A 27,540-nucleotide genomic window follows, 5' to 3' on the forward strand; every position below is an offset into this window, starting at 1 on the left:
CATCTTTTCCTTGTGGGCCTCCGTGTCTGAGATATCACAACAGACCTCCAAGGAGAAGTTTTTCACACAGAAGCCTCAACAGGAGGACCACAGTGGATTGAACTCCCCCTATTCAAACGTGAGTGGGCACATCTCGGCCCAATGATACCTCATTAAAAAGTGTGCATGACACTTTTCTCAATGTCATTTTGTGATGCTGACCGACTGTCTTCCCTGTGTTGATTCTCCCCTCTTTCTCCTTCTTTAAATTTTGCATGGATTTCTTTCTACAGAACAACTATTTATACATTATAGACATTTTCCATGGACCATGCTAGAGGAAATCACACTCTGGCTGTTGGTGGTAACTAATATGAGACAGACACTTCCTTCAGGGATCTCACACTCCCATTTCTGAGACAAGATTAACTCACGTCACACAACTAGAGAACAAAATAAGGACAGTCCCTTCTAGCCCAAGAAGTCCTTTGCGCAAATTTAAAAAACAAACAAAAAAAGGATGCCCCTTACCCCAGGAGGATTTAACCCCACACTAGGGCACACTGCTTGTGAGCAGAGAGCATAGACTGGATTTTTGTCTCATCTCCTTGGCCAGGTGCCCTTATGCAGCAAACAACTTACACAGACTTAAATGAAAATAAAACCCAATCAATTAAATTTAATCAAATTTTAGTAAGCTTATTACCAATAGTTGAAAAGAAGAAAACTGGGGCTATAAATACTAAAGAACATTCCCCTTCTAAACATCTAAATCTACCAACCTCACTGCATCTGTTCTTTATATTCTGCCTTCTTTCTTATCTTACCGTATGGATCATCTGCACTTCTATTTTATGGTCCAATCCCATTCCCTCTCACTGACTCGAAGACCTCACAACTGCAGTTGGCCCTCTCTTTGCAGCATCATCAGTCTCCTCTTTGTACTGAAACATTCCAATCAGTGAACAAATGCTCACTTTAAAAAACAAACTTTGGTCTCATCCTTTCCAACTATTGCTCCAATTCTCTCTGCCCCCTTCTCAGCAAAACTCCTCTCTACTCACCATCTCCATACCCCCTCCTCTTATCTGACTGTCTGTCCCCTTTGCAAGCCTGGCACAGACCTGGCCCCGCCCCTCACTTATCACCTGGGTGGTACCTGGGACTTACTCTATCATCTATCCTTGGCCTTTGGCCTTTGGTCACAAAGGAGACAGAAAGAGTCCCATTTTACCATTCTGATACATGACTATGAAGAAGCACTAATTTTGGGAAGCAAATAGACTCCCTGAGTTTTCTTTCATTGCCTTCATTGCCTTATTCTCCTTTTCTTCCTTTGTGGTCAAATATCTGTCACCACTTCCTTGTCTTAAATGTTTTTCAACAACTTTGAAGGCATAGAGGTCCCTTAGGTCATGGCTTACAAGTTGAAATACCCACAGTACCCAGGTAGCTGGTGTGAATGAATGAGACTCTAGGGAGAAGTAGGTTGGAGATAAAGAGGAGTAACACTTGGGCTTAGGGTTGGGGTGCAAAGTGGAGTGGTGAGACCACAGTCAACTGAAAGGAGACAGCCACTGTCCTGTCTGAAGGGGGCAGCCACGACCTAGTTCAGGCCAGCTATTGCTCTGCTGAGATATGGGCAGTGTTACCCCAAATTCCAGAGAAGGCATGAATCTGGATTTTATGTGAAATCTCCAAGTATTTAAATATTGGCTACTAATTCAGATTTTCTACCCTATGCTTCATGGACCAACAAGCCAGTCAAAATATCTATGGGGACTGGAGATGGCCTCTGGGCTTTCTGTTGGCAACCTAGTCCTAATGTTTTCATCCTGAGTTCAACCTCCCTTTGATTATGTCTCCCAATTTCCCCATGAATTTATTATTTCTTCCTTGTTCTCTCAAGCTCTTTCTTGGTTCTTGGAAATTAGAACCAGGAGTTGGATGGACAGAGAGCAATGTTTTTCCCACACACTGAACTTAGAGCTTCATTACTGATTCACATTATAATTGTGAGTCAAGAAGATATTTTCCCCCTTCTTCTTTCTTTAGCTTGTTTCTGTTCTAAATCAGAGCACAAAGAATAAAGTTCCAGGGTGACCCACCAGAGGACAGAACCACCCAATGGAAATCACTCCCATTGTCTGTGAGCTGGAAAGCCCCAAACATAAGTCTGACCAGAAAATTAAAAGGCAAATGAGACAAGCACTGGGTCAAAAAGAACTAAGGCCTAGCAGTTCTTTCCTCATTTAACATGAGTAACACAAGTGGAAATTCCTTCCATGTTTATTTCTTCTAAGACTGATGGCTATTCAAGCAAGGGTGGAGCCTGGGGACTGTGTGTAGTGCTGAGCTATCAGCAAGGCCATCTTTACATACGTTCATCTAAGTTTCATGGGCCTGAAAATTGGGAAAACTCTAAAAGACCTCTCCATTATCCTCTTTTAGGTTAAGAAGTTTAGCCAGCTTTAAATACCATATTCCTGAGTAAGAAAACATGTCACTCATTTATCTTAGTGTCAAGAAGTTTTTTGGGAGATTGGGATTGACATACGCTGTTGATACTAGGTATAAAATAGATAACTAATGAGAACATACTGTATAGCACAGGGAACTCTATGCAATGCTCTATGGTGACCTAAATGGGAAGGAAATCCAAAAAAGGGGGGATATATGTATACGTATAGCTGATTCACTTTGCTGTACAGTAGAAACTAACAAAACATTATCAAGTAATGTTGTAAAATAAAAATTAATTTAAAAAAAAAGAAGGTTTCAAACTATTCCTAAAAGACTCTTTTGCAGGGGAGAAGTTTCACCAGGAGTTGAGACCTTAAGATATTGCTGAGTACGTTAGTGTTCACCAATATCCAGGTGTGCCTCCATATTTCCCAGATACCTTTGCAGTTAAGTTGACCACATGACTAGTTTTGGCCAATGGAATAGGAGTTCTGATTGAAGTGGTTAAGTATCTGGTGCTCCTTTTACCCTCTCTCTTCTGTCCATGTGACTAGAACCATTTGGTTAGGGTGGTAAAGCCACACCCAGTGATCCCTGAGTCATTGCTTAGAGGAGAGCTGCCATGGGAGCAACCCAACTCTCAGTGGCCTTGGCATAAGTGAGAAATAAACTTGTATTTTATTTTTCCTATTTTATTGAGATATAATCGACATATGAATAAAATTGTATTAAATCACTGGAATTTGGGGGATACTTGTTACAGTAGCTAGCACTGACTACTATGACTAATACAGAAGAGAATTTGGAAACACTAGTAAAAATTTACCCATAGACCTTTCAGTAGCCACTAGGCTGAGCTCCAAGAAGGGGAAGGTACTGATATTCCACCCCCACTGGGAAAAGGTCAGCTGTAACTGTCATTCCCAGTTCCTGAGATAATGTCCACCTTTTCTCTGAGATTGTGTGACCCAGACTTCCAGGTCTTTGGAATCCATCTGGAATGTGGCTCCCTCCACTGAAGAACTCACATGGTTACCATGGTTTCTTCTCATTGTTGGCATTTTAGCAGGTAAACCCTGAGCAATTCTGCTGGGGAAAGTGCAGCTTACATCAAGTTGCCTGTGAGCTTCAGCAGTGAAAAGTTGTCTTGAAAGAAAAAGTGTGTCCCCAAAGACTCGGAACAAAGGAAGATGCATGCCTGATGGCAAGAAAACCACACTCTCTCTGCCACAGGTGACAGAAGAAAGAGAAAGGAACACTAACTGGTCCTACAGCTTGTTTTGTTAAACTGGTTTGACATAGTTCTAGCAATAGCTTCAATTCCCAGAGGAGCTGCTCCAGAATGACCAATTTGGTTTTCAGACTTCAGCTATGGAAGCTCATCCAGATATAAAGAGAGGGTCTTAACTCACTTAAATAGATACAGTAAGAGAGACTGAATGAGCCTCAATCAAAAAAGGTCCAACTTTGCCCACTAAAAGAAAGATAGAAAAAAGAAACAGAGGAAAAGGAAGGAGAAGAGCAGAAAAAGGAGGTGCCCTTCCTTATTTGACATAAATGCAGAAAGACATGTGTGTTCGGTGATGTTGGAATCTGGCGTTCCATTATTTGCAAAGAGTTCACACTCTCAATCAATCCATCAGTATTTGTGGATTAATTCGTTATCAGCGTGATGCTAGACACTCCATGATTTGTCCCTCAGTTCACCAATTCAGGTAAGTAAGAAGAATTGTTTCCTGCTACTTTAGCACCAGGCTGGTAGGAAACATTAACTTCAGTCTTGTTTGGGCCACTACTGCTCCAGGCCAGAATGAACAGGAACCAGGACCTCTCTTGGGGTCTTTGAGGCAAGAGCCACAGCTGTCGGGTTAGGGAGCACGCCACCGTGCTCCTGTCACCTCCAACCATGTCCTCACTTGTGACACTGCTCTAGATCCCACGCCTAAAAGGGGCAATCCAGTTGGCCCAGTGTGGGTAACAAGCCCACCACCTGGCTAGGAAGAGTGGGGGCACCTTGACTGACAGTCTACCAACATAAGTGAGTTAATTCCCTGGAATGCACAGAACGGGATGAAGCAATTTCCTGGAAAGCAAATGGGGTGCTATTAGCATGAATGGGGAGCACTTCACCTCCTCCCTAAGTAATATATTTGATTTTAACCCAAGCCTTCTGGAAACATACTGACTTCCTTGGAAAGGCAGAAAAGGGTCCCTTGGCCTGATCATAAAGAAGACAGCACCATCCCATAAAACATCCCAACTCTGGAAACTTACAAGGTGAATGTATATACATTTCCTCCTGGAAAATTATTACTCTCCTATTTCACAAATGAGGAAAGGCAGGCAAGGAAGAAAGAAATGCTGCCCGATACCATCAGCTAAGCAGAAATGCCTACCGTGTGCCAAGGAAGTCTGTTTCAAGGTTCCATCTCCTGACATCTGGTGTCTCTCTCAATGACCTTCCCCTGCTGACAGGAGAATACATGGGTACCTCTGGTGAGCTCCTCGCTACCACTGGAAATTTTCTCAAAGCCCACAGCCTCCTGGGGTGTGTAGCTGTAGGACAGGCCTTAAGGTGGACTGTTGTGCAGAGGGGAATAAGTAGGGGGTGGAGGAAGGGAAGGGACCCCTGGCGAAAACTTTCAAAGGTGAAAATATTTTCCTGAAAATACAGCATCCATGTGCAGGAGGTGTCGATGTAACTGACCTTCTGTCTTGAGTTGGACCTGGGAACGGATTTTTTACAGGAAAAAGGAAATGCATGGGTGTGGAGCTGCCAGCAGCAAAGGAAGTTTCCAGGGACTTGTCATGGCGCAATTTATAGACACAAGTCTCAGAAGGGCTGTAGCGGGGCTGTGGAGAGGGTGTGATTTGTTGGTTGTGGAGCCTGGCACCTGGAATCCGTCCATGCTGACTTAACTCAGTGTGCACATGTGTCGCCCCTACACACAGCCGTATCTGGGCGGTTGAAATGAAAAGAACAGAAAGAAAAGGCACTCACCCAGAGTGGAAATAAAAACAGAACCCAAGAAGGAGCAAAAGTAATGATTGTGAGGAAAGGGCTGGAGGGTAAGGGGCATCCCTTGCCCTGTCCAAGACCTAACTTAAAGCAGCTAATCAAACCTGCCCTTCCATCCCAAAAGACAGATAGGTCAGAGGCTGTGAAGTCTTCCAAAGGGAAGACAAGTCCCTCTTCGCTGTTAGGTCCTCTAGAAATGAACAAGTGGACATTAAGGGACAGAACCGAATAACTTGACACCCATCACCATCCTCAAGGCTCCCCACAGAACAGCAGAGACCAGAAAGAAGCGTCCTGCAGCTCCTCGGCGGTGAGAGCCAATTAGGCAGTAAGGCATGACAGTCAACACGCGTCCTGAGGGAGAGGCCTCTCGGTGTTTACAGAGCCTGGCAGCAGTGCCGGAGCCAGCAACCCACATGCACGGCCCATCTGGGCAAGCTTGCAAAAGCAAACTCACTTCCTCTGGGTCTCGATGGCTAAGACTCAAAAGCTCTGCACAGCCACATTTGCTTCCCTGCTCTCAGATCCCTTCCAGAAAACCCACACATCTGTATACACACTTTAAAATAAATATGCATAAAAGCAGAATCCAAGCTGAGGGTGGAAGACGGGAAGGGCCTCTGAGGTTCCTCTCTGGGTGGACCGCCCCCCCCCAAAGCTGCTCTCCTCCCGCAGGAGAGCTGCACTGCACAGGCTCTAATTGTAGCATTTTCGAGAAGCATGAGAACTCGTTAGAATCTCATACCTGCTTTGTGGCTCCCCATTCAACACAAACATGATTTTGAGGTCTGCAGCACAAATTTTCTTCCCCCAAAGACATCTTCAAACTTCTGAACTCAGCTCAGAGGGTGAAAATGCCTGAGTTTCGTTTCAGGTTAATTGGAAACCCTCCAACCCAGGACCCGTCCCCACCCCACAACTTTACTAAAGACTTTCCTTCCCCCAAAGACTGTTTCTGCTCTTTGCGAGCTTATTCTTGTTCATTTTCCAAATCAGGTCTCGTTGTACTGACCCCACAGATCACAGGGATGGAAAATGCCAGCCTGAGTTCTGGAAGGCTGAGGGTGACCGCACTGGCTGTCCTCCCTCCGGCACGCTGTGGGCTCTGAGACTGCACTTGGTGGCAAGGGAAGGGAAGGGAAGGGAAGGGAAGGGAATGGAAAGGAAGGGAAAGAAAGGGAAGGGAAGGATGCGACCGAACAATGACAAAGGTACTACAATTTGGCCAATGGGAAGAGAAAGCGGAGAGTAATACTTAGCACCTCTGCCAGGGAGTCAGCAAATGACTGGGTCACCTTGAGGCTAAATTACCGACCTCTCGCTTAGATTCTTCTCTCACTCAGGTCTCGATAAAATGGACTAGGTTTCAGTTGTCACAATCATAAGGCTCAAGGTTATGGTAATGGGCCTACTAGTGAGAATGCCAGGAGCTGGCATTGTGCCCCGAAAACATCAGCCTTCTCAGGCTGGCAGCTGCCGAGGGCCCTCCCTCCGCCTGGCAGACACCTTTCTCCATCTGTCAAGGTCCAGCTCACACATCACCTCCTCCACAAAGCTCCACCCACGTGAGCAGATCCTGTTATCCCCTCTCTAGCCCCCAAGAGCAGTGGCCTCCTAAGTTTTTGGTTTGCACGTTCCCTAAAAGTGGTTTGAAAATCCATATAGCCTCTCACACAGTTTTAAGATGACGTTAAAAACAAAAACAAAAACCTTTACTGTAAGTTTAAATAGTTGCAGAAGATGTCATTTCCTTAGTATTATAAATACTAGCATTTTCAAATAAAACTATTACATCACTCCTTTAAACGTGGCCAATGGAATCTAAGGGTTGGAGCAATTCTATGCCAGTAACAATTTTTAAAATATATGACAAGTCTTCTTTACCAATTTATTGTTCCATTTCCTACTTGAACTCTTATTTCCATCTTATTTCCTCTTGGTACTTTTTAGCAATTGTCATACACATTTTTTTTTTTTGCGGTACGCGGGCCTCTCACTGTTGTGGCCTCTCCCGTTGCGGAGCACAGGCTCCGGACGCGCAGGCTCAGTGGCCATGGCTCACGGGCCCAGCCGCTCCGCGGCATGTGGGATCTTCCCGGACCAGGGCTCGAACCCGTGTCCCCTGCATCGGCAGGAGGACTCTCAACCACTGCGCCACCAGGGAAGCCCTGTCATACACTTTTATGTTTGAAAGTTTTTCCGTAAATGAGTATCATATTATTCTTTTCTGTAACCAAAAAAAATGTAAATGTGTTGAAAATTTAATTTTGTTATCACTGTAAGTCTGTAAGTTTTAAGCAGCTTTTTCTAGGCCATATTATAATTTCAATAACCACCAGCATGCAACTAATCAAGACAATATATTATAAATTTTTATAAATAATTGTTAAATTTAAGGGTAAATTTTATTAAAAATTCACCTCCTAAAGAATTAAAATGACCTTTCTTCAGCTGGCTCATATATCCATGGATAGAAATTATTCATTGCTAGAATGAGACAGGGTTCAGAATCCCTTCTCTTCCTACTTTACATTTTTAGAGAGAAAACTCTGAGAAATCTTCTCCCCAAAATAAGATACAAATGAAAGGTGATGCCAAAAATGACATAACAATCTCTTATCAAAAGTTAATAGTAACCTATCAGCTGTCCAATTAGTTTGGTCCTCCTTCAGTCTTGTTGAAAGAAAATTTGAAACCAAGAGACCTGAAAACGTATTTGTTACCCAGTCATTAGTCATTCACTTTCCTAATTCTGGGAAATATACCAAAAAGACTGTACCAAAACTTCTCAAATGACCGCTAATTATACCTGCTACTCATTTACTTAGAGGCCTTGTTTAAACTGAAAAGACTGGGAAAATTGAAATACTTGTTATTTTAATACAACTTTGCCAATACGATATTTTTGCTTTTAAAATTGAAGTATAATTCCTATGTCATAAAACTTTAAAAGTGGACGATTTCGTGGGTCTTAATATCTTCACAAAGCTACGCAACCATCACCACTATCTAATTCCAGAAACTTCTCATCACTCCCATTAAGAAATCCCGCACCTACCAGCAGTTACTCCTCATTCCCCTGCCAACGCCAGCCAATACAATTTTTAATAAAATTCTTTTCTATCATAACATCCTTTAAATATATTTTCATCAAAAGCTCAGATTTTCAGATTTAGTTCATTTGGTTCATAAAAACGTCTGTCATGCAACCTGTTTGGCAAAACAGTTTGAACCGTGCAGCCAAGCAGCTGAGCCAGATCTAGTTTCAGTTAGAAAAAAACAACTTCAATTTCAAATAAACGTGTTCATATGCATCCCTATCCAATCATCTTACTTCTGAGTTATAATTCTGAGGTGAGAGATAGAGATAGGCAAATCGTTGGTAGACCAGCTATCCGTCTAAGAAATCGAGAGGGCACTGCACCACACCATGAATTAATTGTCTCCTTGAACTAGGCCTTTGCTATTGCTTCTTGGTGTCCTCTTCACTTCACATTTGGAAATCTTTCTTTAGGAGGCATGTAGGCATGTAGTCTTTGGCATTATTTAGGTGATGGGAGAGAAGAGGTTGTGGAAGAGAAATCCTCCTCACTCCTGCCTCACTGTACAAGATATCTGAATTCAGAACACCCAACATAGGCCAAAATACTTCCTTTCTGAGCACTACATTTCACCCTTAGCAGAACTGCACGCAGCACAGGAAAAGTGTGCTAGACGCAGAGATGCGCCATGAAGATTCCCTCCAAGGAAGCCCAGCTGTGGGGACTGAGGCCAGCAGATGGCCTCCAACCATCAACTCCTGCAGGGCCAGCAGCACCTTCAGGGAGGCCAGCCTGGTCTGTCTTTCCTGCCCAGCGGGGGCCACTCTGGTGGGCAGTGCTTGCCCCAGAGCTCTCCAAGTGTCCAACTGTTAGCCTGCATCTCGGTTTGACTTCTTTTTTCTTTTTTTAATGCTTATTTATTTATTTGGTTGTGCCGGGTCTTAGTTGTGGCACGCAGGCGTGCGGGATCTTCGCTGTGGCATGTGGGATCTTTCATTGTGGCGTGCAAACTCCTAGTTGTGGCATGTGGGATCTAGCTCTCTGACCAGCAATCGAACCCGGGCTCCCTGCGTTGGGAGCAGGGAGTCTTAGCCACTGGACCACCAGGGAAGTCCCTTGGTTTAACTTCTTTTGTCCAATCCTACTTCTTCTGCTCTCCCTTGGCACCCCAAACTCTTCCTCAGCTTCTGCTTCTGGAGAACTCAGCCCATAACAGAAAGACACGAGGTTCTCTGCAGGTCACTGATGTCCGGTTATAAAAAGTTTGTCAACACCAATATGTTGAATCATTTCTTTATTGCCCCAAAGACTTTTACACTCCTGGGAAAGACCCCATGGTGAGACTCAGAACGAGTGAGAGGTTCACGCCTTTCTTAGGCGAAGTGAATGGGGAGTTGAGGAAGGTGATGGGCTGACCCCATCACAGCCATTTTTCACTCAGTGTGGACTTTGAGTATCTGAAGTTGATTCCTTTGAAACCTTCCCAGTCTGTGTACCCCCTGGGAAGTCTTTGGATTCACACTCCAATTCAAAACTCCTGCCTATAGCAAGTTGTCTGTCCTAATAATCACACACTATTTTAATTGATCTATGTGAACACCTGCCTTCTCCATCCCATGGGAAGGACTGAGTTTCATTCATTTATTCACTCCTCCAGGGGATCAATCGGTCACCAGTAACTGTTCTTTTAAACAAATATGTCCTGAGTGGTCACTGTGTGCTGAGGGTATGTAGGTGAGCAATGACTGGTCCCTGCCTTCAAGGAACTCGTGGATTTTGTAAGAGAAGCAGGGAAAAGTGAAGGGAGTGGAAAGAAGCAAATGATCCCAGAAACAGTGAGGACCAAGACAGACCTAGCCTCAATCACACTGAAAAAGGAGAATATCTATTTTCTCACTTTAACTCCTGAAATTTCAATGTTCCTTCAGACAGAGGAACAGTCGTCAGCTGGTTGTCAAATAAAACTTTATTTAACTAAAGAAAAAAAATGGAGAAATATTGGAGCACCTAAAATTTCCCCCATTAATTTGGGTATTTTCAAGTGCAGATTCTAGTAAATAGTTTATTTATATGAACATTCAAAAGCTTTGGTTTTTATTTTGAGTTAGTAAAATATGGCTTAATTTAAGTTTAACTTTATCTCAAACTCCTGATAGTTAATGGTTCTTTTCTTTTTTTTCTGCTAGTTTTCACCCCAAATCACAAAGTATCTTTTTTTTTTTTTTTTTTTTTTTGACAGTGCTGTGCACGGCATGCAGCATGTAGGATCTTAGTTCCCCCACCAGGGATCGAACCCATGTGCCCTGCAGTGGAAGCACGGAGTCTTAACCACTGGACTGCCAGGGAAGTCCCTCAAAGTATCTTAAAGAAAGATAATCTTAAATAACAACAATAATATCTAACATTTATTGAGAGCTTACTATGTTCAGACACTCAGCTGAATGCTTTTAACTTACATGATTATTGACTCCGTGAAATAATCCTATGGCTCAGGTGCTGTCATTATCTCAACTTCACAGATGAGGAACCTAAGCTCGGAGAAGTGGAAGGGAGAAGCTGCCCGAGGAAGGGAGGAGGGGAGAGTCCAACCCCTGTCTGGCTGCCTGTCTCCCTGATGCTGTTCACAGTGCTGTGCATGGGGCTCAGACGCCAGGGTCCTGCTCGGCCTCTAAGGCACCACAGGTCCCTGCTGCCCCAAGAAAATGAAGAGGCGCAGGCCAGTGTCACCTGCAGAGGCCCAGTCTGGAAAGGAACCTCATCTCCAGGCAGGTGATTAGAGATAAAGTTTTCAGTAGCCAGATAGGCAGTAGCTCTCTAGACAAACCCATTTCCAGAATAGCAGAAAGTGTTCCCCAAGGTCTCCCTCTTCTCTGTGACCTTGATGCTAGAGGCCCAGGGCTCTTCTCTCAATGACATCCATATACTGAGGGCTCACACCGTTACATCTCCAGCCTAAATCTCACCCCTAAACTCTGGTCGGATGTATCCACTGGCCGCTTGCTACATTCCCATTTGGGTATTTAAAAGTCTTCTCAAACTTAACATATCCAAAAAGGGGGTTCCCAGAGTTCCCCCCAAATTACCGTCATCCCACAGTCTTAGTTCATGGTAACTTCATCTTTCTATTCTCTTGGGGAAAAAGTGAGGGTCCTCATGACTCCTGCTTTCTCTCACACCCTACACAAAATCCAGCAGGTATATCAGAATCCAATCACTGCTTCCACCCTGGCCCGAGCCACTATCATGTCTCCTTCCATTACTGCAATGGCAGCTAAACTGCCTCCCTGTTTCTGTCTTCTCTTCTCCTCTCAACACCAGCCAGAGATTGCATTAAACCACAAGCATTTTTTATGGATCCGAGAACAAAGTCTCCCAACCATTAGACAGAGTCTCTCCGACTGCTTGCTTCGGATTTGGGGTTGTGGTTCAGTGATGTCACTTGCCTTGTAATCAATGCATCTCTCTCCATCCACGCTCCTCCTCAAGACTGTGGCCTTCCTGCTTCCCAACCCTTCCTTGAGCTGTGTTCGTAGGCTTTGCGGCTTGACCTGGGAGTTGGATCCAAGGCATTGCAAGTTTCACAGTCTCACCACTACTAACACCTTAACACTACTGCTCAAACCCTTAATGGCTTCCCATTTCACTGAGAGGAAAAGCCAGACCCCGCACAGTGGGTCACCGGGCCCTGAACAACGAGCATGTCCTCCCCGCTCCCCTCCTTGGCCCTCAGCTGCAGCCCCAGCCATGTGGCCTCCTTGCCGCTCCCTCTGCCTGGAATGGGCTCGCGCAGGTATCACACCCCTCCCCGCTGCCTGGCTTTACATCTTTCCCACAGGCTCTCAGCAACGCCCTGTAGGCCAGTCTCTTCCGAATTGCAACTCCCACTGCTCCCTGTGCTTCTTCCTTGTCCCTCGTCCTTGCTGTTTCATCCACGGCACTTATCACTGTGTAACAGTCCACACTTCCACTTGACACTCCTGGGTCCTCTGCCACTCAGATGTAAACTCAGGAGGACAGAAGGTTGTTGTCTGCTTTGGGCACTGCGTGGCACATGGTGAATACTGTCAGGGCTGAGTGAGGACGTACTCACATGACAGGAGAGCTCAGAGGGGACTGCCTGACCCAGTGAGAAACTCATTCCCCATGGCCCAAGGTTTGGGGGTTGTTCCCTTGAAGCCAGCACACCTTCAGTCGAAGCTTTGTGTTTGTTGAGTCTGCCCTTCCCTGAGAGGTGGGCAGGTCAATTCCTCACCTTCAAGATGGGCCCACTGGAATCACTATTGCCCCTCCAGAGGTGACACCACCTTTCAAGCAGCCCCAATTCTAGCAAAGCCATTTCATGGGTTCATAAGTTGTAAAGGAGGTGAGAACAGGATTCTGCCCAAAGCTAGGCAGACCCTTGGCTAGAGACCCAAACTCTTTGCACCTCAGTCTCCCCATCTATGGGGAGAAAACAAAAAATGGGGGAAAAATTGAAAAACGCCTGCTTTGTCCACCCCTGGAGGTATTGTGGGATCAAATGGAATAAAGTCTATGAAAATGCTTAGAACTGTGCCCCTCACCGTTGATACAATGGTAACTGAGCTCTGCTCCCCATACCTACAATAGGTGCTTCTAATTATTTTTTATAAATTTATTTATTTAATTTATTTATTTTTGGCAATGTTGGGTCTTCATTGCTATGCGCGGGCTTTCTCTAGTTGCAGCAAGCGGGGGCTACTCTTCGTTGCGGTGGCTTCTATTGTTGCAGAGCACGGTCTCTAGGCGCACAGGCTCAGTAGTTGTGGCACACGGGCTTAGTTGCTCCGCAGCATGTGGGATCTTCTTGGACCAGGGCTCGAACCCGTGTCCCCTGCATTGGCAGGCGGATTCTTAACCACTGTGCCAACAGGGAAGCCCTAGGTGCTCCTTCTGAATCTGCATTCAGAGTAGAGTTTATCCCAGGCTCTCACCTCAGCTTCAGTAACCTGCCCAACTCTTCACAGCCCCAGGGTGTGTCCCCATGAGGAAGACAGGGAAAATCATCACAGTTTGTTCATGAGCTGAAGAGGAATCTCTGTGTCTCTGTCTCTGTCTCTGTCTCTCTCTCTCTCTCACACACACACACACACACACATACACAGAAAGTCAAATAGAATTGGCATCCCATATTCTTGATTTCCCTGCTCATATAGTCTATTCTTCCAATAACTCCTGCAGAGATTTTCTAGTGGATCAAAGGGAACATCTCCCAGGGAAGCCCGACTCTCCACTCACATGTGGCTATGGACAAAGGAGCTAAGACCTGGCCAGGCTGCAATGATTTCCCTTCCTTGGAGTCCCTGAACGCCCTTGCCCACACAGCTCAGCCCGCTCACCCCACTACCAAACTCTGCCCAACAGGAAGAATAAAGAACAGCCAAGCAGGGCTGCCGATTTCAGACTCCCCACTTGGCTAGACCCCTCCGGTCACGAACTTCCTCTTTTCCTTCCACAGTCTTCCCGGCCAGGCTATGGGTGCAGGTATTTTCCTCTTCCTGGCTGTAATCCTCTCACCGTGGCACCTTATTGTGGCTACAGCTTTGGGGGGCCCACACCCACTGAGCACACTGCTTTCACTTTTTTCTCCTTTTAAACATATCCAAATATCAGGACGGGTCTAATCCTTCTCACTGAGGTCCGCGGCTTTCACGGGTAGACTGTTTGGGGTTTCTATTGAATTGCCATTCAATATATGAAAGGCATTTAGGTTGGCACAGTCACAAATGGCATGTCAACAGATTTGATTCTAAAATCAGTTCTCCCCTTTTGGGTAGCAATGGGGTCCATGAATTCAGAACCCTGCCTGAGTTGCCAGAAGTTTCCACTGCTCCCCTCCCATTAAATCTAGCTGGGGTGCAATAAACACCCCCCTTTCATGTGGGTGTCTCCCTCTCAGTAAACACTAACGGGCTGAGCAGAGAGGGATGTGCCTCTCAGAGCCAAGGCCTGGCCAAAACGGAGGGGAGGGCAGAGACTTGTCAATGGCTACTGTCAGGACGCGATCCCCGGGGAAGACACTGGGCAGCCTGGATCGCTCACTACCCTGGTGGGGATTTCTCTTTTTCCTCTTCTGCAACTCTCATCCTTGACAGCATCGTAGAGATGTGAATCAAACTCAGTGCCTTTGAAAGACGAAGCTGAGGGCCAGAAAGTATCCCTGTTCTGTGAATAAGCTTGTTTCCAGAATAGGGTCTCTTTTCAGAAATGGAGAGGTGGCCACCAAGAGAACAAAAGTAACCTGACCAAGGCCAGGGTGGCAGCCATGCCGTGGCAGAAGTGGAAACCGAGTGGCCCAGACACCCAGTCCAAGCTCAGACCTTCAGAACAGCCTGCTCTCTGGGTTACCTTTCAGTCAAAGTATAACACAGAACAGGAGCCAAGTAAAAAAAATTGTTTCTAATTTGTTTTTGATTTTTAAAAGTCTTCCCAGGTCATAAATTAATGGGCCATGATAAAAATGTACGGAGTGAAGGAAGCAATCTAAGTGACTGCTGAAAATTCCTGCCTGCATGATTCTGAGAGAGTCACCACTCAGGTAGAGCCTTGCTGGACACCAGACACCCATCAGCTTGGAAAAGGGGAGAGTCTAGTCTTTTCCGCCTTTGCTAATGTATTGTAATCAATTTATCTATAATATTAAGGTGTTAGCAGTAGTGAGATTCTGAAACTTGCAATGCCTTTGATCTAACTCCCAGATCAAGCCGCAATGCCTACGGTTACAGCTCAAGGAAGGGCTGGGAAGCAGGAAGGCCACAGTCTTGAGGAGGAGCGTGGATGGAGAGAGATGCATTGATTACAAGGCAGGTCACATCACTGAACCACAACCCCAAATCCAAAGCAAGCAGTCAGAGAGACTCTGTCTACTGGTTGGGAGACTTTGTTCTCAGATCCATAAAAAATGCTTGTGAAAGCATTTCGTGAGCTCAAAAACACTCTTGCAAATCCAGTTGTTCTTATTTTGGGGCTGTGAAAGGAGAATTCCTCTGGAGGCTTGAACCCTTGTACTATAAGTACCAGACAATAAGCATTTGATTGCTGAAGCATCCACTTCAAAGACACCACCTCAAATAAACATATCCCAGCTGTGGGACACAGTTACTAACTAAACAACCAGATAAGAAGCCAGGCCTGCCCCACCCATGAAGTTCCCCTTTTGGAAAGCCTGGGTGACCAAGATAACTGACCATTTGAATGACCCCACTCAAGGGAAGGAAACCTTCCCTCACCCTAATTCCCATTCTTATATTTTAAATTTGCTAATAAAGAGTGAACTTATGAAGCCCTAGGCCCCCTGCCCCCAAGAAAGGCAGAACCCCAGATCTCTCTACCTCTCTGTGTGCCCCTTGGGCATTCTGTGTACCCTCCAGGACTGTGAGTAATAAGCTTTGTTTTTGTCAGAGTTCCCTGATGGTTGTGGATGAGGTGCGTCCTGCAATCTAAACAAGAAGCACAAGTGCTGGTCCAGCCACAACATTAGCTCAGGTAGGGAAATGTCTGTGGGGGGCTTGCCACAAGTAGTACGGACCCAGGCCAATGTCCCCAGGCATTCCCAGCTTCTAGCATCACTAATGACACTTTGAGAGTCACACAAGCAACTCTTGAAAACGTCCCCTCAGGTTCATTCTGCCAAGAAGAACTTCCACAAACGAGATCACACCCTTCAAAGTCCATCTCAGCTTGCTCTCCTCATGAAGGGGTTTTACGCTCCCCAAACATTCATTATCCTTTTCTGAATCTCCCAAAACCCAGTATATATCTCAAGAACATTCACATTCTGTCTTCTATCAGTTATTTGTGCAGTTACGTCCTTTGGGTTAGGATTTGTGTCTGTCCTCTACATCATCAAGGTATGCTGCTCAGTTGTTGTTGATTTAGGAAAAACTGAGCCCAGTATTCTCTGATGGCAAGAAAATCTTCTAGCATTTTAGGAACTTTTGCTTCCAAAGGTGCCCAATTAATACAATAGGAATAGTCTGTGTCCTGGGGCAATATGCCTAAAGTAGTTTGGGGGGCCCAGGTGTCTACTAACTTCCCTCCATAATGATGGTAAGATCTGTAAAGCATTTTCTAGAAGTCCATTCCAATTACTTTTAAAACCCCAGCATGATTACTCTCATGGGAATTTAGAACAATGGGCGATTTCAAATTATATTCCTGTATTTGAATATATTAAGAAATACTTATTAATTTGCTCACTCATTTGCATTTCTGAAAAAATACAGAACCAGAAAACTTACACACAGCTAAGGAGATGAATGGCAACCCTCTGTTGAACAGTAATCTTCCAAGGTTGTCAATCTCTTAGAAAATCCACTGAAAACACGCTCTTGTCGTGGAGGTCTTTGGTTTGCGCCTGCCGAGCATCTACTGTCCCTTCTTCTGATAATCATACCCATCCCAGTTTTCCTTAGGATTATTCCCCCAGCCTTCCTTCAGTTTCATATGGGGTTTATCCTGCAAGGTCAGGCACAGGCACATGACCAAGGCATGACCAACATATTCCAGTCTTCTAGACACAATAATTGGCTTAGGGATGGGAAGATGAACTACCTGAACCATTCAAGTTAGAATAATCTGGGAATTTGCTTAAACAATGGCAAAACATGTCCTTTCTCTCCTAGGGTTGCTCAACAGGTAGAATATAAATCTAGATCTACTGGTGTCCACCTTTGCCATCACCTGAATGAAGCCAGCTCAGAAGAAAGCAGCCTAAGAGGTAGAGAAGGAGAAAGATTGATTTCTCATAAATCAGTTTGAGAACCTAGATTAAGTCACGTCTGAAGTTCTAGACTTTTCAGTTAGATAAACCAATAAATTCTCTTTTTGCTTGACTTATCGTGATTAGGTTTATACCACTCGTGATTATGAGTCCTGAGTAACGGACCATAGATAATAATATGATAATAGTAGCTACCATTTACTGAGTACCTAGTATGTGCCAGGCAGATTAAATACATTTTATCTCTAAGATTCACAACCTTGGAAGATGGTCACTATAAAGACTGACTTTCCTGGTGAGGGAATTAAGACTCAGAGAATGGTTGTCCAAGGTCACACCATTAGTTAGTGGCAGAAGTGGGATTCGAATTCAAGTCTTCCTGTCTCCAGAATCTGTATTCTCATCCCTACACCAGGCTGCCTCCTCAAGGGAAGGACACATGCTACAAATTGGCAGCAGGGAATAAAGATTCTTCCCAGGCATGATTGGCTTCTCATCAATTATTACAAAGTGAGGTGTAATTATTTTATATTAAATCATCTCCTTGGCTTTCCAAATCCTCCTCACATTCAAGTAGTCAGGTCCTTTTATCACCAGATCCTTTGCTATGTTGTATGACTTCGTTACCCAACAGGGAAGTCTGACCACTCTTGCCACTCCAGTCGGAAATAAGGAAGAAAAGGTTTGTGGGATGCAGGCTCCAACACCCTCTGTGTGGTTTAGAGTCTTGGAATATGAGGGCTGAAGCTCTATTGCGTGGTCAAAGGGGAGATGAGAATTTTACTCTGACACCAGGTCAACTCACCAAATCCAGGGTCCCATCCAGACACTAGAGCTGGAACTGGAGGGAGACAGCTTACACATTAGGAGGCACCCGGCTGCCCAAGCCTGGAGGACATAGGAGTCAACCCCACTGAGGACTTTGTCGCCTTCAGTGGGAAGATTATCTGGGATTATCAGAGATTAGGTGAAGGGAGAAAGCAGTGTCTGTTTAATCCCATGGCTAATGAGTTGAGAAGGAATTCCCTGTTGAAAGAATCTGCCTGCTTTGCAGACCACACGTCTCCTGCTTCCCTGTGGCCTGAGGAACAGCCAGACTCGCAGGCGAGCAGTGGAAGCACCTGCATAAAACCTGGTTGCCGGTGTCCCAGACCACAGTCGTCCTCCCCTCCCCTTCTCCAGAATGCCCTATCTTCACCTGTTAGTAAAACTCAGATGTGTCTGGGGAGAATGACCTTTAAGGCTTCGCCACCTGCAAAGTGATGTGGCAAAAGCAATGGATCAAAGACATTTGAAAGGGAAGAAATGAAAGGAGTGAAAAGCCGAAGAGAAAGAGAGGGCCTCCCACACCAGGGGGGGGAGGTCTTCCCCGCTCTGCTAAGGCTACTGCCTGTCCCTGAGCCGCTGAACCTGTCCCCACTCTGCTAAGGCTACTGCCTGTCCCTGAGCTGCTGAAGGGCACTGAGAACCTGGCAGAACCTCCACTCAAAGAATGAAGTGACAGGACTGCAGCAAGGAGCCTCCCAGCCTGTTATTCAGGGGACGGTCCATGCAGAGTTGTCAAAAAGGCATCCCTTGGGTGGCAGCCATAGCAATGGGCTGCTTTTTCTTTTTTAAATATCATTTTAAATTTAGGGTCTAACTGGAAAAATAATACACAAATGCACTCTGCTTTTTAAAATTAAAACATTTGGATAAGGCTAAAGTCCTTCTTGATCACCACTCCAATCTCACCGTCTGAGGTAGCCAAAGTTAGGAGTAACTCCTTCTAGAAATGTGTATGTGCACATGTATGCATGCAAGTGTGTGCACATATGTGTCCCCAGAAACCATTTATAGACACACCTCGGTTTATTGCCCTTTGCTTTATTGCGGTTGTTTTTTGTTTGTTTTTTAACAAATTGAATGTTTGTGGCAACCCTGCATCAAGCAAGTCTATCAGTGCCGTTTTTTCAACAGCATTTGCTCATTTTGTGTCTTTGTGTCACATATTGGTAATTCTCCCAATATTTCAAACTATTTTGTTAGTATTATATTTGTTATGGTGATCTGCGATCAGTCATCTTTGATGTTACTATTGCAAAAAGATTACGGCTCACTGAAGGCTCAGATAATGGTTAGCATTTTTTAGTGATAAAGTATTTTTAAATTAAGGTACGTACATTTTTTAGACATAATGCTATTGCCCACTTAATAGACTACAGTATATTGTTATAACCACTGGGAAGCCAAAGAAAGAAAACGTGTGACTCACTTTATTGCAATATTCGCTTTCTTGCGGTGGTCTGGAACTGAACCTGCAAGTATCTCCGACGCCTGCCTGCTGCATTTTTGCGTGAATATGTGTGTTTACATAAGTGGTATGCTACCCATCTATGATTTGTCTTTTTCACTCAGAAAAGCATCTTGGGAATCCATCCACATTGAGAGCCACTTCCACCTTCCACCTGGACTTTTTGAGGCAGAACCTAGTACCAATGAAACTGAGCTACATTAGCTCATCCGCTCACCTTGTTCCTGCCCTTTTTTCTCTCTCAGGCTGGGTCAGCATTCCCTCAACAGCGATGCTTGAGCTTCACGGAGGTGCTGCATGGAGGTGGGGGTAAAGGGACTTGCCGGTGGCCGGTGAGCATCCTCCAGCACCTTCCCACACCCGAGAAGAACTGCCACCCTCTCTGCCAGGTGGCCTGGGGTGAAGGTGGGCTCAGGGAGAGCACAGCCACTCCACAGAGCCTTCTCTCTCTCCCACAGGCCCATTCCTCATATAGATGATTACCAGGGGGTGGGCCTTCCTGTGAAAGGCAGCACAGAATGGTGAAAGGGACATATATTTAGAGCTGGCAGACAGGTTCGGATGCTTTCGCCCAGACCACTTGCTTACTAGCTCTATGTTCCCGGGCACCTTCCTGAACCTCTTTAAGCTTCGGTTTCCACGTCTGGAAAGAGTAGTTAATTCTAGCCAGCTTGCAGGGCGTCTCCTTATACCAAATGCTAAAAGGAATAGCTGCTCTTATGATGACGTCAGGGCTGATACAGCGGCAGGGAGGCTCAGGTTACTCAGTTTAGGGGTCACCCCAGGAAGTTTTCAGACCCAGACAGAGGGAACTTTGCAAGCAGGGCTGCAGACGCTCCAAGGTTACAGCAAGCTGGAGAGTTCACCTAATTGGCACTGGCGGGGCGCCCAATGAATCCCAAACTACCACCAGGGCAGCCCAGGCCCATTGGATACACAGCGCACTCCACCCAAAGCCTCCCGACCCGCCACCCCGTGGATGCTGGCCTTGGGGGCCACAGGCTTGACACCTTTTCTAAAGCATCAGTGGCTCAGGTTCCTCGCCTTGTGCCTTTTCTGCCTCAAGGGTCCCCTTGCCCCTCATTCTCTCTCTTTCCTCTTAGTCTTTTGAATATGTCGTAACTACTGGGTGTTGGGGGGCAGGAAACTTGAGAGGAAATGAAATGTGCTCCCAGACATGCCAGTTTAGAAAACAGCCCAAGCTTGGATAAGAAAGGAGGAAGAAGGTTCTCTTCCCAAATTTAGATTTTTTTTTTTTTATTAGTGGTAGATTTGGGGGTTTGATTGAGGGGCATGGTGATGTGTCAGAGTGGTTAAGAAGCTGGCTTTGGAAGCAGAGCCGTATGAGCCTGAATTGGAGCTTGGGCAGGGGACCCACCCCCATGCCCAGCCTCAGTTTCCTCATACCTCATAGCTTCTCATGCCATGGCTGTGACTGGCACTAAGTAAGTGCTTGATAAATAGCATTATTTTATTTCTCTAGCGATCCCTGATTCTTCAGTAACAAGCTTACACAGGAGTTGGCTGAACAACCAATTTCTTACACCCCTTTTCAAGTGCTTTAATTTGAGCCAAAGGAAGAAAAGAAACAAAATGACCTACAGCCATGGATTTCCATGTTCCAAATTGAGGACTGCCTTGGAACCAAGATTTAATTCCATCAAAAATGATGTTTTGCAGATTGTATGAGCATTTCAGAGCTAAACGAAAAAAAAAAAAAAATCACAAGAATGGGGAATTCCCTGGCAGTCTAGTGATTAGGACTCCGTGCTTTCATTGCTGAGGGCCCGGGTTCAACCCCTGGTCAGGGAACTAAGATCCTGCAAGCTGAGTGGCACAGTCAAAAAAAAAATGTTACAAATCCTTTGCCTATGAAACATCTAGAATCAACAGAAGCAGTCGACTCACTGTCCCAGGACTTCTAGTATCTTCTCTTCTTCGCTAGGGCTACTAATAACAGCTCACTCTAGGACAAACCCACTACACACATTTAACCCTTTGTACAAACTGTGAGGTAGATATACTGTTAACCCCATTTAATGAATGGAGAATTGGGTACTGGCGTGATGGCTGGATCTCTCAGCCTCTATCGAAGGAATCCTTTCCTTTCTTCACCTAGTTTCCTGGCTTCCTCAGAGAGCATGTATTCTCCTGCCTCATAGCACAGAGACAACAACTCCAAGACACGAAACAAAGGTAGGCAGCTATGGCGAAATGAACAGACAAAAGGATTTAGCTTCTAAAGGCCTGGCTCATAATTCATCTACTACCCTTTGAACATGAGTAAGTCATCATCTCAGGCTCCATTTATTAATTTGTAAAATGCGCAAAACCATACCCCACTGGGCCAAATAACATAATGCATATAAACTACTCCACAAATGCAACATAACGCACGTAAATTCTAAACAGTCCATGAACGTAAGATTTGCCAAGTCCTTGGCAAGAAGTGAGATGAAAATTGGGTATGATGAAGTGTCACTTTAAACATTTACTGACTCCACATAAAGTCTCAGGCTAGAAACTGCAATGCTTGCAGACTTCAGAGCAGGGGCCAGACTAAAATACTGAGACAAAATACTCTGCTCACAGAGGGGCCCAGGGGGCCCGCAGTGTCATCTGGGTGCTTGTTAGAAATAAAAATTCCTGGGCCTCGCCCCAGGCCTGCTAAATCAGTCTCTGAGGGTGAGGAACCTCGGGACCCACAAGTGATTCTCACACATCTTCAGGTTAGAGACACATGAGTCCACGGTGCCACAGCCTAGTAGACGTTAAGTCAGTCACAATCAGGTAGATCATTAGCACACCTAATAAGGATGCAAAAAAGTCTTTAGGTTTAAACTTGGCTTTGGGTGAGGATGGGCCTATGATTGGGGCAGTTGAGGGTCACTTACCATGCGAAGCTGAGCTCTGAGTTTAGCTTGAAAGAACAACAGTGAAGAGAAATCAGTGAAGGTACTGGTGGGGGGCTTGGGCCAAAGGGGAGACATTGCTGGGGGGCTCTCAATTGCTAGGGCTGCTGTGACTGGCCCCCCAGCTGATTACATGTGGCTTAGTGTTGTTGCAAGAATCAAGTGAGATGTTACATGTAAAGCGTGTGGCAAGTGATTGGTCAACTACTGTCATCTTCACCATGATTCTCACCATGGTTTCCACATCTCCAGCCTGGGCTATGTCCATGCAGATCTCAATGAATCAACTTCTTCTCCCCTTCATGTGTACCCTCATTGAGAAAGAGGTCAGGAAGGTGCATTTGCATGTCTTAAAACAGGTCCTTTGATCATTCGTAGAAACGTCTATAGTCAATAAGAACCACAGAGGGAAATTGGGGTTTTGTACCCTCCAGGCCTCTGCTAACATTGACCCCATCATCAAAGGGATCGTGGTAAACCAACTACAGACCAAACGAAACTGGTTTCTAAGATGACAAGTGATTCAGAGTGTATAGCAGCTCATTAAAAAAAAAAAAAAAAATTGGCTAATGAGTGCGGAAAATGCCAGTAAATGAGAGAGACACACTCCATTATGATGGGCCCAGAGTTGCTCAAACCTAATTTTGCAATAGCAAGGAGAAAATAAAAACGTCTAGAGCCTGTTGTCCTCTGCTCAGAGACAGGATAATCTTGGAGAAACATTTTACGGTATATCACTTGAAGAAAAGTGCATTAGTCTTTCTGAAAAAACATTTGGTTGACCTTGAAAATAAAAGCATTCATGAGAAGTATGAGCAGAAGTTTTCATTATTCCTTAAGCCCCGCTTCAGAGAGACAAAAATTCCCCCTCCATTGAAGCACCACAATGCCACGTTGCCAAGCAACTGATCTTTGATGGTGGATCGCCACGGAGACTGATGTAAACAAAATCATAAATCCCATTACCCTGCTAAATACTGGGTCTGGGTTAGAAAGGGAGCAAAAGAGCTGCTTTTCAGGTTAAAAGAGATCATACAAATGGTGAGTGGCGAGATTTTAGTCAGAGTAAATTGTCATGGGTGAGACTGTAATTAATGTCGCTCTTTTTTTTTCTTTCAATGGACAACAGCCCCTGATTTTCCTGTATCAAAATAGTAGTTGGAAGAGTCATTTCCAACTGAAAGATTAACTCCACCACCCCCCGGGGCCCAGGTCCAGCCACTGAAGAACCAGTTAGTCGTGGGTTTTCCCAGCTGGCCTCCAAGTGGACCTTCACCCAAACCCACTCATATCAGCAGTCAGTCACCATTCATGAAACAGCTCCTCGCAGGAGGCTCTGGAAACTACATTGTGTACTTTGTGTCCCTTTCAGACGAAGGGAAAGACAAGTGGCCTTTGTGGAGTATGACTCTATGGCAGATGACCAATTTGGGTATCTCATTTCCTTCACACAACTCTCCTGAGAGGGAAAGAGTACTCTTCCTATGGAATTGATGGCAAGCTGGAGGCCCAGAGGTTGAGGACACCATCCAAGGTCACACAGTCAATGAGCAGAACAGAGATTCCAACTCTAATGTTGAATTAAAGAGTCAATATGGCGCCCACCCACTCCCTCCACGTATAGAGACTTCTGCCCCAGAGTGGGCAACACATCCCACATCAGGGTCATGAATCCCTGCTAAAGACACAGCTCATGGTGTAGTTCCCATTTCTTCAGTGATGTGCTGGGAAATGTCTAACAACAGGCTCTCTGAAGGATGGGGTGAGCTCTGTCGCCATGGTGTGAATACTCCCACTGTAGTTGATTTCAACAGGAGATACAGGCCATGGTCTCTCCTGAGCTGTACAAGCCTGGCACACACCAACACACTTAAAAATATCAATACCCTGGGCCAACCCCAGACCAGTCAAATAAGAATTCCTGAGGATGGGGCCCAAATGCTGGTATTTTTAAGAAGTAAGACCAGGGGTTGAGAACCACTGGGCTAGAAAGCTTCATATTCAGGATCCTGTTGGCCTTTTTGGCTTTGTCCTCTTAAGAAGGTACTGGGCTCCTGAAACAAGCATGGCCCATCGGTCACGTGACAGCAAACTCAGGGCTTGGCACCAGCACTCTCCACATCCCATCACCCTCCAGGTGAGTTAGCCCAGGGCCATATGCCTTGGCCCCAGTTCTAGGGTCCCAGCAATCCTAGCACAGGACCCCAAGCCCAGATGCCTGCAGGATCCTGGCAAGCTGAGGAAACACACGAAGCGTGGTGGGTGGAGACCTGGAACACACAAGCCCCGTCTGAAGGGGGGGCTGGCGGCTGCTCAGTTAGGGTGATCATTGGCACGAGGAGGGGTGCTGGCCAGTGTTGTCAGCTACATCTCCCAGTTCTTCCAAACAAGACGCAAAGGTAGATTTTATGTGAACTCTTCCGGTTTTGACAACTAATTCAAGTTTGAAAACTTGCATGCCAACCAAGTCATCTCATGGACCAAAACCAATCCAAAAGTCCTCTTCTGCAACACTTGCACGTGCTCCTTGGGCTGAGCCTACTGCCCCTTTGGCCTCAGAAGGAGGGGGCCTCCTCTTCGGCATTCTCAGAAGTAACACCATGACCTGCGGGACAGCACCAGTCCTCATGTGCCTCTCTCCCACCCTTAGGGTTCTCAACATCCAGACATTTAGCCCAGAGCAGCAGCGAGCACGTAGAGATAGCTTTTTCTGGTGTCCTAAAACAGACCTCAAGATAAGGATTCCAGTGCTAGTGCTTTATTTGGGAGATAATTCCAAGAAACACTGGTATGGGAGTGGGAAGACAGAAAGGAAGATGATAAAGGGTGAGTTTCCAAGCCAGTTACCCCAGAGGGCAATCCTGTGGGAACTCCAGAGGCAGTGCAGAGCACCCTCAGAATTATCCCGACCACGAGGCAAGAAGCTGGGGCATGTATCCCATGCCTTGTCCATCATTGGTCAGAGCTGCTTCCAGAACATTAACTTTATAGCACTTCTGGCTGGCCCTGAGCTCAAACCAAGCATCTCCCATGACCAGAAAAAGCTCTCACAGGTGTCTGCAGTGAGCAGCCTTTGGAGCATGGAGGTGAACATTAAGATGATGTGGTGGGGGGGGGGGGGCACGAACAGCATCTGCTCTAAGAGGAAACAAAAACATCAGTGTCAAAACCAGAAAGCTAGGTAAGGAGCTCACTGTAAGGGACAGAGAATAAGAAAGTGACCATGTCATCAAGTCTTAGCAGCACAAGATGCAGAACAAGAAGCCAGCACACAATAAGAGAGAGAAGACCAGCAGGGTCAGGGGCAAGACACAGTGCAGCTCCACCAGTCTGACTGATGTTTGGGGCACAGCCCCTATTTCCTGGCCCTGGCCCTCTCTGGTCTCCTGGGTGGGCTTCCAAGGGGGTCCAGGATTCAGCACCTGAGAGAGGGATCTTAAAACAAAGAAGGCCAGGGAAAAGTTGTCAAGTGGCCAAATGAGTCTTTGGGACCTCTCTCTGCTTTCTTTTCTCCCTCTGGACACTCCACCCCTGCACCCAGAATGCTCCAGCTGGGGCAGAGGCCAGGATGGCCAGAGGCAACCACAAATTGTGAAGGGAGCAGCAGTTAGCTCTAGGAGAATGTAAGTACTGTGTTAATGTGGGTCTGAGAAGCAGATGCCGTGATGGGATGAAACAGGCAAGGATTTCATTAGGAAAAACGCCTGGAGAGAAAATATAACTGGAGGAGGCTGGTGGAAGGGGCCTCAGCGCAACAACTGTGATGGATTTCAGAGTCCAGCAGAGGAGGCCTTTGGTCAATGACATACCCCCTTTTCTGCCCTGCGGAATGCTTAGGAATACTGGGAAGGGCGCTGGATTTCCCACAAATAGGGAGATAAGGGTCCAAGTTATTTTAACTCAGAGTTAAAAGAAAAAGGAAAGGATAATTCAGTGCATAAATATGAACAATTACTATCTCTAAGTTGTGGGGTAAGAAATGATTTTTTCTTAACCTTTCCTACATTTGTTAATTCTCTTAATAGTAAGAATTCATTATTTTATAACTGTTGGTGGGAGGTAATGTTCCACACAGATGCCATTTAGCAAGGCGGTACATCTACCCACCCCAGACCTCCTCTGCCTAGAACTTACAGCCTTCCTCTTCCCACCCTGAATGCGAGCCCCTCACCCTGGGTGTTCCCCTACCATGTGTCTCCCCATGACTGAGTGACACAGGAGTGGGAAAGGGTGCCCCCTGCCTCGGTGGGACCAGTGCTGTGGTACGGTTCAAGTTCCAGAGCTCCTGTGGGGTCAGGCTGAGACTGCATCCTTCCAAGCTCCCTCCCCATCCCCTTTCCTGCTTCTCTCACTCTCCTTCTCCTGAGAGCAAAGACCCATCAGATCCCTTGCACAGGAATCTTTGGCTTGGGCTCCTCTTCTAGAAAACCCAACCCAGGACAGGGAATTATTTGTTTTAATCCTTGCGTAGACTCTACTGAGAGCATTACTCTCAGGATTTACAGCCTTAGGTTTTCTCTACAATTTATTTGTGTTACAAAGCAACTTTTTTTTCAAATTTTCAAATTCCCATGCTTTCTTCTTGAAATAAAAGATTACTTTATTTCAGGAGTGGCAAACTCCAGTTCTCCTGGGATAAGGCAGTGCATGGCAATGTCTGAGGCCCGCCTGGCGGGTCCGAGGTTAGCTGGGGAGCTGCAGCCTCATGGAAGGGATCACGGCTGCTGGCTGCCACACTGGGTATGGGGTGCTGACTGGGGCTCCTGGGCCTTACGAATTATTAGGATGTTCCAAAATTTCAGATATTTATGTGAAATCTCCCAATTTTTATTTTTATTTTATTTTATTTTGTTTTTTTTTTTTTTTTTTTTTGCGGTATGTGGGCCTCTCACTGTTGTGGCCTCTCCCATTGCAGAGCACGGGCTCCGGACGCACAGGCTCAGCGGCCATGGCTCACGGGCCCAGCCGCTCTGCGGCATGTGGGATCTTCCCGGACCGGGGCACGAACCCGTGTCCCCTGCATCGGCAGGCGGACTCTCAACCACTGCACCACCAGGGAAGCCCTCCCAATTTTTAAATGTTGGCTCAGAGTT

Source organism: Aethalodelphis obliquidens, unplaced genomic scaffold (genome assembly GCF_003676395.1).
Source record: "Aethalodelphis obliquidens isolate GAN/ISIS:26980383/991018 unplaced genomic scaffold, ASM367639v1 scaffold88, whole genome shotgun sequence".
Taxonomy (NCBI): domain Eukaryota; kingdom Metazoa; phylum Chordata; class Mammalia; order Artiodactyla; family Delphinidae; genus Aethalodelphis; species Aethalodelphis obliquidens.